The following is an 18,151-nucleotide window of genomic DNA, read 5'->3' on the forward strand; positions in this document are numbered from 1 at the left end:
GCCCCTCTAGCCTAGAATGTACAACACCTAGATGATCCCCGTGCTCCCCTAGAATATACAACACATTGATAATCCCCATGCCCCTCTCTTCTAGATTATACAACACATTGATGATCCCCTCTAGCCTAGACTATGCAACACATTGATGATCCCCATGCCCCTCTCTCCTAGGATATGACATCCAAGGATCCCCGCGCCCCTCTCGCCTGGAATATACAACACATCTATGATCCCTACTCTCTTACCTGGAACATACAACATCTATGATCCCTACTCTCTTACCTGGAATATACTACACATCGATGATCTCCCACACCCCTATCTCCTAGAATGTGATGCATCCACAGTCCCCATGACCCTCTCACCTGGAATATACGACACATCCACAGTCTCCACACATCTCTCGTCTAGAATATACGACATCCACAGTCCCCACACCCCTCTCGCCTAGAATGTACAACACATGGATGGTCCCCTCGCCCCACTCGTTTGGAATATACAACACATCGATGATCCCCTGCGCCCCTCTTGCCTGGAATAATCAACACATCGATGATCCAGCGCCATTCTCACCTGGAATATACAACACATCAATGATTCCCCCCACCCCCGCCATTCTGGCCTGGAATATACAACACATCAATGATCCCCCCCACCCCCGCCATTCTGGCCTGGAATATACAACACATCGATGATCCCCATGTCCCTCTCGCTTTCAATATTCAACACATCGATGATCCCCGCACCCCACCCGCATGGAATATACAACACATCCACAGTCCCTGCACCCCTCTTGCCTAGCATATATAACACATCGATGATCCATATCCCCTTCTCGTCTAGAATATACAACACATCCACAGTCCCTGCGACCCTCTCGCCTGGAATATATGACACATCCACAGTCCCCGCACCCCTTTCGACTAGAATATACAACGCATCCAAAGTCCTTGCTCCCTTCTTGCCTGGGATATACAATGTATCCACAGTCCCCGCACCCCTCTTGCCTGGAATATACGAGGCATTCACAGTCCCCTCTCGCCTAGAATATACGTCACATCCACAGTCCCTGCACCCCTCTCGCCCAGAATATACGACGCGTCCACAGTCCTCGCTCCCCTCTTGCCTGGGATATACAACGCATTCACAGTCCCCGCTCCCTTGCCTGGAATATGACACATCTACAGTCCCTGTGCCTTTCTCTCTTAGAATATACAATACATCCATGATTCCCGCTCCCCTCGCTTAGAATATGACACATCCATGATCCCCACTCTCGCCTAGAATATACAATACATTGATGATCCCCACACCCCTCTGAACTGGAATATACAACACATTAATGATCCCTGCTCCCTTCGCCTAGAATATATGATACATTGATGATAAATACTTTCCTTTCGCCTGGAATGTACAACACATTCATGATCCCCACGCCACTCTTGCCTGGAATATACAACTCATCCTTGATCCCCACGCCCCCCTCGTCTGGAATATATGACACATCCATGATCCCCAGGCCCCTCTCTCCTAGAATATGCAACATATAATCCCTGCGCCCCTCTCTCCTGGAATGAGACACATCCATGATCTCTGCGGAGACACGAGGTCAGTGGGTGCTCTAGTCCACTGGCGTGAAACTGTATGAACAAGGGCTCATCCCACTGATTGCTTGCTTTCCTTTCCTGTCGGCATACTACCCAGACAACACAGGGTGAGGGTAAAACAGCGTGGCAATACTTTATTGAATCCCCAAACAGACAATAACAAATAGAACAGTCCCAGCAAAATACCCAAGATGGTGCAAAATTCTAGAGTCTCACCCTTCTGCTGACTCTGTGGGATTAGAGCAATTGCAACTTCGAGACTTACAGGGCCGACTACTCCCACTAGTGGAAACTCTCTTTTGGCGGTCACAGACTGGAAGTAACGACAAGCTTAGAAAGCTGACAATCTATTGAGGTATGTAGCCAAGTGACTGGATTGTCCCATCCTGGATTCTTTGAATGTTTTTGAAGGTCCACTGATGGTCAATGCAGCAAATCTGTATTCTTCCAGCTAGGGCCATGATCCCCTAAATTCACATTCTGCAGAATGTCAAATCTGTGTCCCTCTTTATGGAGTCATGTTGTCCTGATCCTGTTTCTTTATTGTAATGGTGTCCTGGCTGTTGTACTGTAAACTCCCTTTTGATATAGAAGTATATCCTCCTTTTTTTTAATTCCCAATTATCCTTCAAGACATCACCCACAGGTCAAGGGGAAAATGTGATGAGATTAACTTGCATTGTTTGAATATTTAATCAATCGGCCTAGCTTGCCTCCTCTGTTTTACAGGTCAGCAAACTAGCTGGCCTTGTACAATATGTAATTAACATATTAACAAACAATTGTTCAATTATCCTATATCCCTGTTGCTCAAAGATAGCAGACAATAAGTTACAACAAAAATCAACACAAGTGTCAACATTCAGACAGCAGCCTAAGGCCAGGGTCACACTTGCAAGTGTGATGCGAGAAACTCGTGCGAGTCTCTCGTATCGATACCCAGGACTGACGCTGGAATTCTATGCAGCCGCACACTATGGTCCGAGTGCCAGCGGCAGTGTCGGGTATTGATGCGAGAGATTCACGTGAGTTTCTCGCATTACACTCGCAAGTGTGACCCTGGCCTAAGTTTCTGGGCCTACTGAATTTATGTCTGGATAAATAAGATTAAATGCTGTGTCGTCATAGGCTTCCAATCATCCTCCACTTATCTGGGACAGTCGATCGGCATGTCTTTAAGCACAGACACAAATGTAAGAGGTCTCGTCTTCATGAGAATGAAAATTTGTATCATCCAGTTTCCTTAAAGCAAATTCCATGTCATCCTTGTGAATAAACTCTACCATCCCCATGCCATCCTTGGGCACATCAGCATAGAAGACATCTCCAGCTTTTATCATATGATCTTTTAGATCCTGTCAACTTCCCAATGAGGGAAGCTCTGAGACGATGACTCTGTATTCAATTCGCTGGAAAGGGGTTCAGTTCCTCTGGCGGGGTCCTCCATATCCTCCCCCTGGTCTCTGGCTTGACCTGTGAAACTTCACAGGTAATTGTTGAGAACATTAATTAACGTGTTGCATTTTGGTGCGGTCACCGCACCATTTAAAAAGACACATGCGACAGCATCCGCATTCATCGGCACGGCCTGCGTACCTAAATGCTAAACATAGGGTACGCAGGCCGCATGCCGACAGAGGCAGGGCTGAACGGAGGAGGCACGGCAGGGGGCAGAACTTCACGGAGGAAGCCCGCAGCTCTCCGCACCTCGGCCATATGCTAGTGTGAAATTAGCCTTATCAGATGTCGTGGAGCTGACCGGCGGATTCCGGGTGTACGGTTAGGAGCTGGCACAGGTGGTAATGGCGTTGTCCAGTGGTATGGATGGCTGAGTAGCGGGACGAGATTGAACTGGCGTAGACAGTACGGACGTCGTCCTGGATAGCCGAGTAACTGGTAGCTGACAGCAGTGGTAAGCGAAGCACAGGCACAACATTAGCAGAAACCAGAAGCTAGCAACAGAGGATACTTGTTGCTCTGGTGCCCTCCCTAGGGCGGAGGGGCCAGAAATAGTAATCACTAACACACCATTGGTCAGAAGTATTTTTTGAAAAATGTGCGCTGTCTCTTTAAGATACCAGGAGCATGCGCACGACCTAAGCATTCTACTCAGAGACCTGCTGGCCGCATGCCAGGAAGCAGGGAGCGAGGAAGCAGAAGCTGCAGCAGGACAACGTGGGGCCGGCACAGAGCGGGAGTCCCGACGGGGATCCCGCGGAGGTATGCGACCGGGTGTAACACATATCGTGTGAAGAGGGTATTTCACTTCATCCTCTGCTACTGTATAAATTCTAGGGAGGCTCCCTATAGAGACAAAGTCCAGAATTTGGTGCAATATCTCTCGGGGTGATGGGAAAACGGGCCAACAGGGTGTCCTTAATAGTCCAGACAGTCCTGAGGCCCAAGAGACCGGACAGCATCCTGTCCTGGTTGCTCTATCATCAGTGTCTCAAAGCTTTGCAGCTGTTCAAACACATTTGTGTTGTCAGTAAACACTGGCACGTCTCTATAGCGAAGATGATTTCCTTGGTGGTGGGACATCATAGAGGTAGTGTCCGGTGTTGGCGATAAGAATACTGGAACTTCCAAAACTGGTTCAATAACACAAGCCTGCACTTCAGCGGAGTTTTCATTGCCCTCCATGATGTTCTGGGTATCCCAATTCCTGTATCAAATCCTACTGGATGTCAGTTGCCCATTATTCAATCTGTCTAAGCTGGCATAACTACTGCAGTCGCCGTTTCTGGTTGCAGCTGTATTTCCCCTGCTTTCCTTCTCCCAAGGCCGCGCTGTGATGTTGGCGTCTAAAACCTATGGTCTGCTGAGTCTATTTATATGCCTCCCGGGTTGTGGAGTCTTTGGACAGTGTCTATGAACATCAGTCCCCCTGCAGCTCCCTTGAAACTGAATAGTATCCCACTGCTGCCACCAAATGTTAACACACAGAGTGTCTGCAGGTGCTCTAGTTTGCTGCCCGAGACCTCATGTCATGAACCAGATCTCATCCCACTGAACACCTTGCTCAGCTTTCCAGTGGGCATATTACTACTCAGACAACAACAGGGTGAGGGTAAAACAGTGTGGCAGTACTTTATTAAACCACAAAACATGCAAATAACACATTGAACAGTAACCGCAAAATACCCATGGTCATAAGTAGAGTTGAGCGACTTTTGGTTTTTTAGGGTCGCGTTTCGTTTCGTGAAACCCGACTTTTCCAAAAGTCGGGTCGAGCAAGATCGTCCGATTATAGGGAAAAGTCGGGGTCGTCACAAAACCCAATGTAAGTCAATGGGGAATAAAAGTCGGCAGTGAGAGGAGGACAGGAAACACACCTACAGTGCCCATTTGAATGCCAAAAGCATCAATTCTTCTTACTTAAGCTTGTCAACCTTAATTAACTTCATAATACAAGTAACGCACTGAAAAATGGGGGTTATTTGGCTAAAGTTGTGGGGGGGGAGGGCTGGCTGCAGGTTTTCATGTGCCCTGGGGGAAAGAGCGCCCCTTTAACACATACCACAACTCATCATGCTCCGATACGGCAGAGAAATAGCGGTATAGTACAATGAAAAATACCTCACTTTTTACATCTCATGACGAGGCCCATCTATTTCTCCATACAAAATCATTGGTCCCATATAATGTTTGAAACAGTATATGATGAGCTCCACATAATGCTACAGTATATGTTGGTCCCCATGGATGAAGCTCCACTGTCTTATGGGCCCAAATAATGCTCCAAACATAATGGGCCCCATTTCTAATGCTCTAGTGTATAATGGGCCCTGTAAATGCTGCTCCAGTGTCTGATGTCCACCTTTGGAATGTTCCAGTGTATGATGGGCCCCATCTATCATTCTCCAGAGTATAGTGCTCCCCAAAAATTGCTGTCCCAACATTGAAAACAATCAAATAAGTCTCCTCGCTAGGGAATCCCTGTACTTGTCTGGACTCCTCGTCGTCCCCATCTTCCATCTCACTGCACAGTATTTCAACTTTGCAAGTGCTGTGATCCTGAGCAAGCAGGGGGGGCCCACTCGTTGGCGACGGCACTGGCACAGGGCCCCTGATAGTACGGTGGTGTGTCTGATGGCGGGTGGGCCGAACCTGCACTTTCATCTGCAGCTTCCTCTTTGTCACCGTGTAAGATGGAACTGTATATGGGAAGGGTAACCTGAGTTTCATCAGGGTCAGATTCAGGTCGTGGAGCGTGCGAGGGGAATGTAGTGGTCTGGGTCAATGTACCAGCAGATTCATCGAGCAGTGGCTGGGCATCAGTGCACTTGTGTCGCCCCCAGGAGTACGGTCGCCACAGTGGCATTACCTTCTTCCTAGGGAGTGTGATGTCATGCTTGGGAGCAACGAACGATCGCTCTAGCAGGTTAACTGATTGGGCGGCGTTATTCCCACGAGTCATGACCCTCCAAACAGCGTTCATGAAGGCAAAGTGTTTGTTTTACGTGGGCAGTATGGTTGCAAAGCTGAACCTTAAAGGAATGTCCAGAAGGGCACCACCAGGAGTGGAGCCTACGGTTAAATTTGACTCCACCTGGGAAACCTCAACCATGCCAGCTACAGAACAGATGCACACATTGCAAGCTTAATTCAGTTAACGAACGAGACTCCGTCATGCCCCGCGGTCCGAGTCCGGCTTACTAGAGGGACACGTGAGGCTCTGGCACATGAGATTGGCCAATAACTGGTGTGTCATGCCCTTATATGTCCGTGGCTGCATGTGCGCTACACTGAAAAGGCCAGCGTTTGTCGCTTACAGGTGCAGATAACCCGCTGAACAACGTTAGTGATGGGGATCACTGATTACAATTATTACCCGCGAACGATGATTTCCCAGTAACTGCAGGTCAACCGCAGTTCCGGAATTAGGCCTAACCGTCATTCCTGAAAAAATGAAAAACTTACGTGTGCAAACCACAGGTGCTGTAGCTTGCTTAACAGCTCGCCAGCCGTTCTCACGCCCAGTATGGATTACACGTGATTGCACAAAGGTGAGAAAGGGTACCGTATCCCCGGATAACATGTATGGATAGCGTACACATTCAAAATATATGTCTATACATCAGGAGGCAGGCTCAGACGGTGTTAGGCCCAGTATGGATTGCACGTGATTGCACAAAGGTTAGAAAGGGTACCGTATCCCCGGATAACATGTATGGATAGCGTACACATTCAAAATATATGTCTATACATCAGGAGGCAGGCTCAGACGGTGTTAGGCCCAGTATGGATTGCACGTGATTGCACAAAGGTTAGAAAGGGTACCGTATCCCCAGATAACATGTATGGATAGCGTACACATTCAAAATATATGTCTATACATCAGGAGGCAGGCTCAGACGGTGTCAGGCACAGTATGGATTTGACGGCCCAGACTACACAGTGGAGGAGCAGGGAGAGGTAAAGATTGCAAATGCTGGGGCCCTGCCCAAGCAAGGGGGGCCCACTCGTGGGCGTCGGTACTGGCACTGGGCCCCTCATAGTACGGCGGTGTGTCTGACGGCGGGTGTGCACCACCACCGTCAGAGACACTTGATTGCACTATGAAGGACCCTGTGCCAGTGCCCGCGCCCAAGAGTCGGCCTACCCACCTGTCCAGGGCAACGGCACTCGCACGGTGTCGTGCGCTAGGTGGTGACCCCGGCCATGGGGGGGGGAGGCAGCACAGTTAGGGAGTTTTAGAAAGTGGCATATGTTGATGTTGGACATTCAGCTGATGCAAAAGGTGAAATAGGTCAAGTCCCAGGAAGAGGTGGACCAAAGCAAGCCATTTTTCTGTCACCCTATGTGTCATCAGGGGAAGGTGGGACAAAATCCTTGGAAACCCATGCGTGGTTCATTTTAATGAAGGTTAGATCATCCACATTTTGGGTTGACAGACGGGTCCTTTTTTCTGTCAGGATTGATCCAGCTGCACTGAAGACTCTTTCCGATAGCACACTTGCAGCTGGGCAAGCGAGCTCCTGTAAGGCATATTGTGCCAATTCAGGCCAGGTGTCCCGTTTAGCGGCCCAATAGTCAAAGGGGAATGACCTGTGTGGGAGAACATCGATATGGGAGGAAAAGTAGTTTGTAACCATAGTTGACAACTGCTGTCTCCTGTCACTTTCCATCGATGCAGTATTACCAGTGGTGTGAGCGGTACTTGAAAAATCAGTCCACAACATTGTCATGAAACCCCTGTCTCCAACGCCACTTCTGCTGTGTGCACCACGAACACCTCTGCCAAGCTGCCCCCGGCCCGTACGGCTCGTGTGAGAACCATCACCGCTGCTGTGTGCTGGGAATGCCTCAAGCAACCGATTTACCAGAGTTGCTTGTTTATTAGCCAATATTAGGTCAAGGTTCTCCTGTGGCATGATGTTTTGTAATTTGCCTTTATAGCGTGGATCCAGGATGCTGGCCAACCAGTAGTCGTCATCGTTTATCACTTTGGCAATGCGTGGGTCCCTTTTTAGGATCTGCAAGGCATAACCTGACATGTGGGCCAATGTTCCCGGTGTCAATGATGCACTGCGAGTGCTGGTTGGAGGAGCACTTTCTGGCAAATCCACATCCCTCCAGTCACGCACAAACCCTGTACCAGACCTTGCCACGCCAACATTTTCACTTGCCCCACGAGATACATCCTCCTCCCCTAAGTAATCATCCCCATCATCCTCCTCCTCTTCTTCCTCCACCTCGTCCAGGAGAGGTCCCTGAGCAGACAATGGCTGAATGTCATCAAGGATTCCCTCCTCCTTATCAACATTGGCTGCAGACGCCTGCTCCTTAAGGTGCGTCAAAGTTTGCATGAGCAGACGCATAAGTGGGATGCTCATGCTTAGGATGGCGTCGTCTGCGCTTACCAGCCGTGTGCATTCCTCAAAACACTGAAGGACTTTACAGAGGTCTTTCAGCTTCGACCACTGCACACCTGTCAACTCCATGTCTGCTCTCAAAGTGCCTGGCCGTGTAGCCTCCCACAAATGCATTATGGCCTGCCTCTGCTCGCACAGCCGCTCCACCATGTGCAGGGTGGAGTTCCACCTTGTTGCAATGTCGATAATGAGGTGGTGGTTGGGAAGGTGGAGCAATCGCTGCAGCTTCTGCATACGAACGGAGTGTACAGGCGACCGGCGGATGTGCGCGCACAGTCTTCGCACCTTCTGGAGCAGAGCTGTTAACTCTGGATAATTTTTGAGGAAGCACTGCACCACCAGGTTCAAGGTGTGAGCCAAGCAAGGTATATGGCTGAGTTTTGAAAGGGCTATGGCTGCCACAAAATTACGGCCGTTATCACTAACTACCTTGCCTGCCTCAAGATGTACACTGCCCAGCCATGACTCAGTTTGTCGCTTCAAGTACTCGGCCAGCACCTCGGCGGTGTGTCTGTTGCCCAAACACATCATCTGCAACACAGCCTGCTGACGCTTTCCACTAGCTGCTCGATAGGGGGACACATCGTGTGCAACAGTGGCAGCTGCAGATGGAGTGCTCGTACGACTGCGCTCTGTGGACGAGCTTTCGCTTCTGGAGGAGGAGGAGGAGGAGGGTCGAACGCCTACAGCCAACTGTTTCCTATACCGTGGGCTAGGCAGCGCTGTCCTCTGTGGACCCTGCATCCACCACATTAACCCAGTGCACAGTGATGGACACGTAACGGCCCTGGCCATGCCGACTGGACCATGCATCAGTTGTGAGGTGCACCTTTCTGCTCACTGACTGCTTGAGTGCATGGACAATGCGGTCTTTCACATGATGGTGGAGGACTGGGATGGCTTTGCGAGAGAAGAAGTGGCGACTGGGTAGGTCATAGCGTGGTACTGCATAGGCCATGAGTTCGCGGAAAGCTGTGCTTTCCACCAACCGAAAGGGCATCATCTCAAACGAGATTAGTTTGGCAATGTGGGCGTTCAAACCCAGTGTGCGCGGATGAGAGACGGAGTACTTTCTTGACCTACTCATAGTGTCTGGGAGGGTGAGCTGGACTTGAGAGCTGCATATGGTGGAAGTAGCGGTGGACAGGGCGGACTGAGAGAGGGTTGATGATGGTGATGGAGTTGGTGTTCTTTCTGATGGCCTAGAATCAGTCTTTCGTTGATATAACCGTGGGATTCCCTGACTGCTGTGGCCTTGCAACGACACCTCAACATTTGCTGGTGGGCTTACAGTGGGGGAAACAATGTAGCGTTGCTGACTACCTTCGTTGTGATCAGTTGCACATGTGGCACTTGAGGTTTGGTGTTGTGTCCACGCTTGCAAGTGCATGCTGGTTAAATGTCTAAGCATGCAACTGGTATTCAAATTTTTCAGATTTTTCCCTCGGCTAAAGGTCTTTGCACACTTCTTACAGATAACCTTGGCCTGATCATGAGGATTTTGGTCAAAAAAGTGCCACACTGCACTCTTCCTACTTTGGCAGACATTTTGCGGCCTAGCACGCTGTGATCTTTTGACCCTCTGGACAAGCTGTCCAGCAACTCTTTTGATGTTTGGAACCTGTCTTTGGAGTGCTCCGGGCCTGCCAGATAACAGCTGTTGCGATGTCGATGTCTGCTGTGGATGCTCCTCATCTGAGCTATTGGAAGCAGCACCCTCTTCCCCCAATGGATGCCAATCTGGGTCAACAACTGGGTCATCCATCACCTCCTCTTCTATGTCATGTGCACCTTCCTGTGTCACCGTGTATGGTGGTATAGTGTGCAGGAAGGGGCAACTGAGTCTCATCAGGGTCAGAATCTGGCTCTGTACACTGCAAGGACAATGTAGTGCTCTGAGTGAATGTACCAGCAGAATCATCCATCAGCGGCTGTGCATCAGTGCACTCCATGTCAGATTCATCTTGGCCTGGGTAATTCACCATTTAACTTGATAATCCAGGCATGGTATGTGAAAACAGCTCCATGGAGTAATCAGTAGTATGGCCTGCGTCATCCTTCAATCTTGGTTGGGGTGAAGGACACAAGGAAAGGTGTGGTTCACGAACATGAGCCTCCAATGACGACTCAGTGCTTTTACTTTTTACAACTGAAGAAGAGGAGGCGATAGAGCTGGAGGCTGAGTCAGCAATGTAAGACAAAACTTTTTCCTGATGCTCTGGCTTTAAAAGCGGTTTGCCAACTCCTAGAAAACTAAGCGTTCGAGGCCTTATGTAGCCAGACGATGACGCAGGCTCAACACCTCCTGCATTCGGTCCTATTTTGCTCTTGCCACTACCATCAGATCCACCACCAACACCATCATTACCAGCTGCCAACCCCCGCCCAATTCCATGGCCTCTTCCACCAGCCTTCCTCATTTTTGGTAGAAATGTAGACAAAATCCAACAAACTATATAGTAATGTAAAACAAGGTACAAGGTGTCTATAGGTCAGGGGAGATTTTGAATTTCTGCAGACACTTGTGGACACTGGACACTTTTGGATTGTGTGAGGCCCACTGATATCTGAGCGCTATGTCACAGGCTCGATGGCACAGCTGTGACAAAAGTGACGAGAGGATAAGGGAGATTTTGAATTTCTGCACACACTTGTGGACACTGGACACTTTTGGATTGTGTGAGACCCAATGAATATCTGAGCGCTATGTGACAGGCTCGATGGCACAGCTGTGACCAAAGTGACTAGAGGATAAGGGAGATTGGATTGCTATTAAAAAAGCAGTTTGCAGAGCAGTGGGTAAACAGCAATGCCAGCCTGTCAGGAAGCCTTAAAAGGCAGCCCAACAACCAACACCACTGATACACCACTATATAGCCTCCCCTTGCACTGCACACACAGTGACTGGTGTGTTGTACAGGCCAAATCGCTAGCAGCAGAAGCAGTTTTTTTTTCTTCTCAGCAGGACAAAAAAAAAAAATTATGATTGCTTTTAAAAAAGCAGTTTACGGAGCAGTGGGTAAACAGCAATGCAGGAATGTCAGGAAGCCTTAGAAGGCAGCCCAACAACCAACACCACTGATACACCACTATATAGCCTCCCCTTGCACTGCGCACACACAGTGACTGGTGTGTTGTACAGGCCAAATCGCTAGCAGCAGAAGCAGTTTTTTTGTCTTCTTCCCTGCCTAACGCTCTCCCTACAGAATCAGCAGCAACCTCTCCCTATACTGAGATCGGCAGAAGTAAGATGGCGGTCGGCGTGCACGCCCTTTTATACCCCCTGTGACGCCCACCAAAGCAAGCCAATCACTTGCATGCCCTTCTGAAAGATGGTGGTGACCCCTGCCTATGTCATCACGTTGCCCACAGTGTCCGTGGATCCTGATTGGCTGAAAAAGAGCGCAAAACAAACTTTTGAAATGCGACTTTGGCGCGCAAGTCGCCGACCTCGTGGCCGACCTCATCCTAGGGTCAGGTTTCGTTTCATGAAACCCGACTTTGCCAAAAGTCGGCGACTTTTGAAATTTTTCGACCCGTTTCGCTCAACTCTAGTCATAAGTATTAAGACCGTTTGCTCACTATTGAGTAGAAGCACCCTTTTGAGCTAGTACAGTCACGAGTCTTCTTTGGAATGATGCAACAAGTTTTTCACACCTGGATTTGAGTATCCTCTGCCATTCTTCCTTGCAGATCCTCCCCAGTTCCGTCAGGTTAGAAGGTGAATATTGGTGGACAGCCATTTTCAGGTCTCTCCAGATATGGTCAATTGGGTTTAGGTCAGGGCTTTGGCTGGGCCAGTCAAGAATGGTGACAGAGTTGTTTTGAAGCTACTCCTTATATCTCCAGTCACCTTCCACGACAGTCACCTTGGAGGATGTCTCCCCGCCTTAATGGGAGACACGAAACACAAAGAGATTAAATAACCCTCCCCTTCCTGCTACCTCCAGTGTTTTTCCTGTCCCCCCAGTGGGGCATGAAGAGGTCGTTACAGGTGCTGCCGCGGCAGGCAAGCTGAGCTCCTAGAAACCTTACCACGCTGGGCAGCCAAGGTCGGGGGGTTTGCCTCTCCTCCAGGTGGCTGCTCCTGTCTTCATGGGCCATGTGACTCGGGACCCCTTCCCGCCCCTCCCGTGCCTCTTCGGGGGTAAAGCGGGGCGGTGATGTGTGGCCGGGGTCCTCCCGTAGCTCCCCGGCATCCTCACATGGTGCCGGGGTCTGTGCGCACTGCACTTCCGGTTCGCGTCCTTTGCGTTCCAAGCTGGAATGCGCGCGCCCCTGGGGGGAACAGAGGGCTCTGGCGCTTGAATTCGCGGCCTGGGTCGTTCCATAGGTTCCTCCCTGCGGAACAAGAGTGAGCAGAAGCACACAATTAACGCTGGAGGACTCCATTATATCTGGGTCAGGAGCTCCAGGTAAGGCGTAGTGTGTCTGTGTGACTGGTGAGCTGACTATGGACGGCGACAAACCTTTGACAGCTGCATCTGCGGAGCCCAGCGTTCCCCCTCCTACCGTGAGTAGCAGGGCCGGTCCCTTACTGTCCAAGCATTGGTGGCATGGGTCATTTAGTATACCTTCTCTCACTTTTTTAGAGAGTAAAGGTCTCTGCCCCAAAGAATAAACCCAGCCGCAAGTGTGGTGTTTGTGGGTCCAGGCTTACCTCTGATTATAAGAAGCTGTGCTAGGCTTGTACGCAGGACATATTACGTACCAAGCAGCCCTCCCTCCTGGACAGTATCAAAACACGTATTAAGCAGGAGGTGCAGACGTCCATGGCAGCCTTTTCCCAGACCCCGGTGCCGCATCCCCCTATCCCTAAAAAGAGGAATATGGCACCTACGGAAACAGACTCAGACTCGGGTGAAATTCATACCTCAGGGTCTGAGGATATTTGGGAGAATGAGGGCTCCACATCCACCCCTCAACCCGATAGGAAAAAATACCACTACTCTTCTGAGGATATGGATGAGCTGGTCTCCATGGTGAGAGACACCATGGGGGTTGAGGAGGGGGAGGTGAAGTTCTCAGTTCAGGATGAGATGTTTGGGGGGCTGAAACCCAGAGGTAGGAAAGGGATTCCGCTTCATGAAAATGTCCAAAATCTTATATTCCAAGAGTGGTCCTCCTCTGAGAAGGGACTTAGCGTACCCTCTGAGTTAAAGAATCGATTTCCCCTCGAAGGTGACAATTCTATTTGGGAGATCCCTAAGATAGACATCGAGGTCTCTAAAGTGACCAAGAAAACGTCCCTCCCTTTCGAGCATTCTTCCCTATTGAAAGATCCTATGGATCGTAAGATAGAAAGCCACCTAAAAAAGTCCTGGGAAGCTTCTACTAATTTGCTCAAAGCAAAGGTAGCCTCTGCATGCGTCACCAGGGCCTTATTTCTCTGGCTTCACATGTTGGAAGAGCACCTCTCTCAGGGGACCTCCAGGGAAGAGATTCTAGACTCCCTTCCCATTCTCCAAAGGCAACGGGCTTTTTAGCCGATGCCTCAGAAGAGATGGTGCGGGTGGCAGCAAGATCCTTAGTCCTCTCTAATTCCGCAAGAAGAGCGCTTTGGCTGAAGTCGTGGGGCGGTGACATCACCTCTAAAACGAAGCTCTGTGCCATCCCCTTTCAAGGACACCACATATTCGGGCCAGTCTTGGATGATATCCTTGAAAAAGCTTCGGATAAGAAGAAATCGCTTCCCGAACAGAAAATTACAAGGAGGCATTTTTTTGTCCCCCCACGTGAGCAGCCCTCCCAGAAGGAGTTCAGGGGAAAGGGCAAGACTGGATGGTGGAGCTACCCAAAGGGTGGTAGAGGCAAGAACATCCTTGTCCATCAACAACAGTATGCCCCGGACAAAAGTGACTCTCCGGTGGGGTTCGACTCACACATTTCCTCGCCCGATGGCAGTCCATGTCGACCAACCAGTGGATTCTCCACACCATACAGTTCGGGCTGAAGTTGGAATTCGAACGTCTCCCCCCCCCCCCCCCCCCCCAGTGTCTGAGTATTACCCCATCACAGTCTCCAGATCTCCAAAATTCCTTACTTCTTCAATTACAAGATCTCTTACGAGAAGAAGTAATCTCATATGTACCCCAGCAAGAGATAGGCAGAGACCATTATTCCAGCCTATTCCTCGTAAAGAAGCCCTCCGGGAAATACAGGGTTATCATAAATTTGAAACGCCCGAATCAATTTATCAAATACCGGAGGTTCAAGATGGAGTCGGTCAAATCGGCAATCCCTCTCATTGGACAGGGCTGGGTGATGACTACGATAGACCTGAGGGACGCTTAATATCATGTACCAATCCATCCAGATCACAGGAAGTTCCTCAGGTTTGCAGTCTCCCACGGCCGGGGGATCAGCCTTCTCCAGTTCAATGCTCTCCTGTTCGGCGTGTCATCAGTACTGAGGGTGTTCACAAAGGTCATGAGGGAAGCAGTCATTTTCATCCGTCTTCAAGGAATATGTATTGTTCCATATTTAGACGACCTGCTCATCATCGCTCCATCAACATCTCGACTGAGCCAGGACGTGTCAAAAACTCTGGAGATCCTTGAATCCCTAGGCTGGATCCCGAATCTTCAGAAGTCAGACCTCCACCTTTCCCCAAGGAAGAATTTCCTGGGGATTCTCTTAGACTCAGAAAAGAAGACATCCTTCCTTCCCGAGGATTGTCGGCGCGAGCTTCGCCAGAGAATCTCCAGATTCAGACAACAAAGGTCACCGACCTTAAGAGACTCCATGTCCATTCTCGGGTCCCTGACGTCATGTATTCAGGCATTGTCCTGGGCTCAGGCACATAGGCGAATCCTTCAATCATACGTCCTTTTAAACTCAAGGAAGCATTGGAACATTCTGTCCAGAAGAATTCCGCTTCCAGGACACGTGAAGTCGGCCCTCTCATGGTGGCTGAATTGCCGAAACCTGAGGCAGGGGGTGAGCTGGGATCAGCTCCCCCTGAAAGTACTTTGCACCGATGCCAGCCTAAGAGGTTGGGGAGCCATGGTGGAGGAATCATACTACCAATGACAATGATCCCAGGACATAAGATCCAGATGTTCCAATCTGAGAATTGAAGGCTGTGGAAGAAGCACTGAAAGCTGCTTCATCCCTCATTCAAAACTATCATGTTCGGATCTACGCCGACAACGTAACTACAGTAGTCTACCTCCGACACCAGCGGGGTACAAAATATGCCAGCTTAAAATCAATTGCGGCAAGAATATTTCTCTGGGCGGAGAAACACCTATTGTCCATCGCAGCGGTACACCTAAAAGGATCAGACAACATCCAGGCGGACTTCCTCAGCAGGAAGGATGTCCATCTGGGAGAATGGTGTCTGAACCAAGTGGTCATCCAATCCCTAACCTCAAGATGGGTGGACCCAGAGGTCGATTTATTTGCGACTGCTCAAAATGCAAAAACAAGAACATATTTCTCCCTCAGTCCCACGTACAGAGCAAGGGGATAGACGCTTTCGCCCATCCATGGGTTTTCAACCTGGCTTACGCCTTCCCGCCATCCCTATGTAGGCGAAGACGCTACAGAAGATCCGGTGGGGCCAGGTCACAACAATCCTAATTGCTCTAATGTGGCCAGAGCGAAGCTAGTACAGCGTTCTGATGGATATGGCCCAGGAAGGTCCCTTACTCCTGCCCCAAAAAACCGACCTCCTTCAGCAGGGTCCCCTACTATACCCAAACCTCAACAAACTGAACCTTGCAGCTTGGTTACTGAGGCCAACATCCTGAAAGCCAGGGTCTCTCGGATAGCGTAATCCGGACTCTCCAAAAAAGCAGAAAAACGGTAACCAATGCCATATATGGCAAAGTATGGAAGAAGTTCTCTTCCTGGTGTCTTCCTAGCGTCCCTGATCCCTTCCATCCCAACATTGCTCAGGTCCTAGAATTCCTCCAGAAGGGTTTAGAACTAGGGCTTACCCCAAGCACATTGAGGGTACAGGTTTCTGCTCTTAGCTCCTTCTTTGACCAGGACCTGGCCAGACACCGTTGGATCAAATGGTTTATGACCACTGCAAGCAGAATACGGCCTACACTTCCTAGTCGGGTTCCCCTCTGGGATCTTAAATTAGTTCTCAATAGTCTAACACAAGTCCCATTCAAGCCCTTACCTTTAATTTCACTGAAAATTTTGACACTTATGACAGTCTTTCTCGTAGCAATCATCACAGCTAAGCGAGTAGGAGAATTGCAAGCCCTATCTGTACAAAAACCATATCTATTGCTCAACTCGGACAGCATAGTACTGCGTTTGGATCCCTCCTTTATGCCCAAAGTTGTCTCAGACTTTCATAGGGGTCAGGATATTGTGTTGCCCTCATTTTGCCCAAATCCTTCTGATGTGAAGGAAGAAAGATTCCACAGGTTGGATATCTGCAGAGTGGTTCTCCGTTACCTTGAGCTAACCATGGATTGGAGAATTGACCAGAACCTTTTTATCCAATATTCAGGACAGAAAAAAGGAAAGAAAGCAGCAAAAAGCACGATTGCGAACTGGATCAAACAGGCCATCTGCTTGGCATATTCGTCAAAAGATCTCTCTCCTCCCGAGTCTCTAAAGGCTCACTCCACTCGATCAGTCGCTACATCATGGGCAGCGAGAGGGAACGCATCATCAAAGCAGATATGCAGAGCCGCCACCTGGTTTTCTGTTCACACTTTCACAGACACTATAGATTAAATTTTGACAGGGATCTAACATTTGGCAGACGAGTTATGCAAGCCGTGGTCCCTCCCTAAAAAATTAGTGTTGGTATGACTCTAAGGTGACTGTCGTGGAAGGTGACTAGAGAAAATAGAATTAGACTTACTGGTAATTCAGTTTCTAGGAACCTTTGACGACAGTACTAATTTTCCTCCCTATCTAAATACCTTTATTGGATGATTCCTGCACTTTGGTGGTAACTATTCATGCTAGTATGTCCAGAAAAAAGACTTGAGGTAGCAGGAAGGGGAGGGTTATTTAACCTCTTTGTGTTTTCTATCCCCCATTAGGTCGGGGAGACATCCTCCAAGGTGACTGTCGTGGAAGGTTCCTAGAAACCAAATTACCGGTAAGTCTAATTCTATTTTTAGCTGTGTGCTTAGGGTCATGTTTTGTTGGAAGGTGAGTCATCGGCCAATTTTGAGGTCCAGAGCACTCTGGATCAGGGTTTCATTCAGGATATCTCTGTACTTGGCCACATTCATGTTTCCTTCAATGGCAACCAGTCGTCCTGTCCCTGCAGCTGAAAAACACCCCCATGGCATGATGCTGCCACCACCAAGTTTCACTGTTGAGATTATATTGGGCAGGTGATGAGCATTGCCTGGTTTTCTCCACTCAAACCGCTTAGAATTATCACCAAACAGATCCATTTTTATCTCCTCAGACCAGAGAATCTTATTTCTTATAGTCTAGGAGTCCTTCATGTATTTGTTTTTAGCAAACTCTATGCGAGCTTTCATATGTCTTGCACTGAGGAGAGTCTTCCGTCGGGCCACTTTGTCATAAATGCCCAACTGGTGGAGGGCTGCAGTGATAGTTGACTTTGTGGAACTTTTTCTCATTTCCATACTGCATCTGTGGAGCTCAGACACAGTGATCTTGGGGTTCTTCTTTACCTCTCTCTTCTCCCATGATTACTCAGTTTGGCTGGATGGA

The sequence above is a fragment of the Dendrobates tinctorius genome, unplaced genomic scaffold (assembly GCF_039654945.1).
Source record: "Dendrobates tinctorius isolate UK_male_01 unplaced genomic scaffold, ASM3965494v1 ptg000189l, whole genome shotgun sequence".
NCBI lineage: Eukaryota > Metazoa > Chordata > Amphibia > Anura > Dendrobatidae > Dendrobates > Dendrobates tinctorius.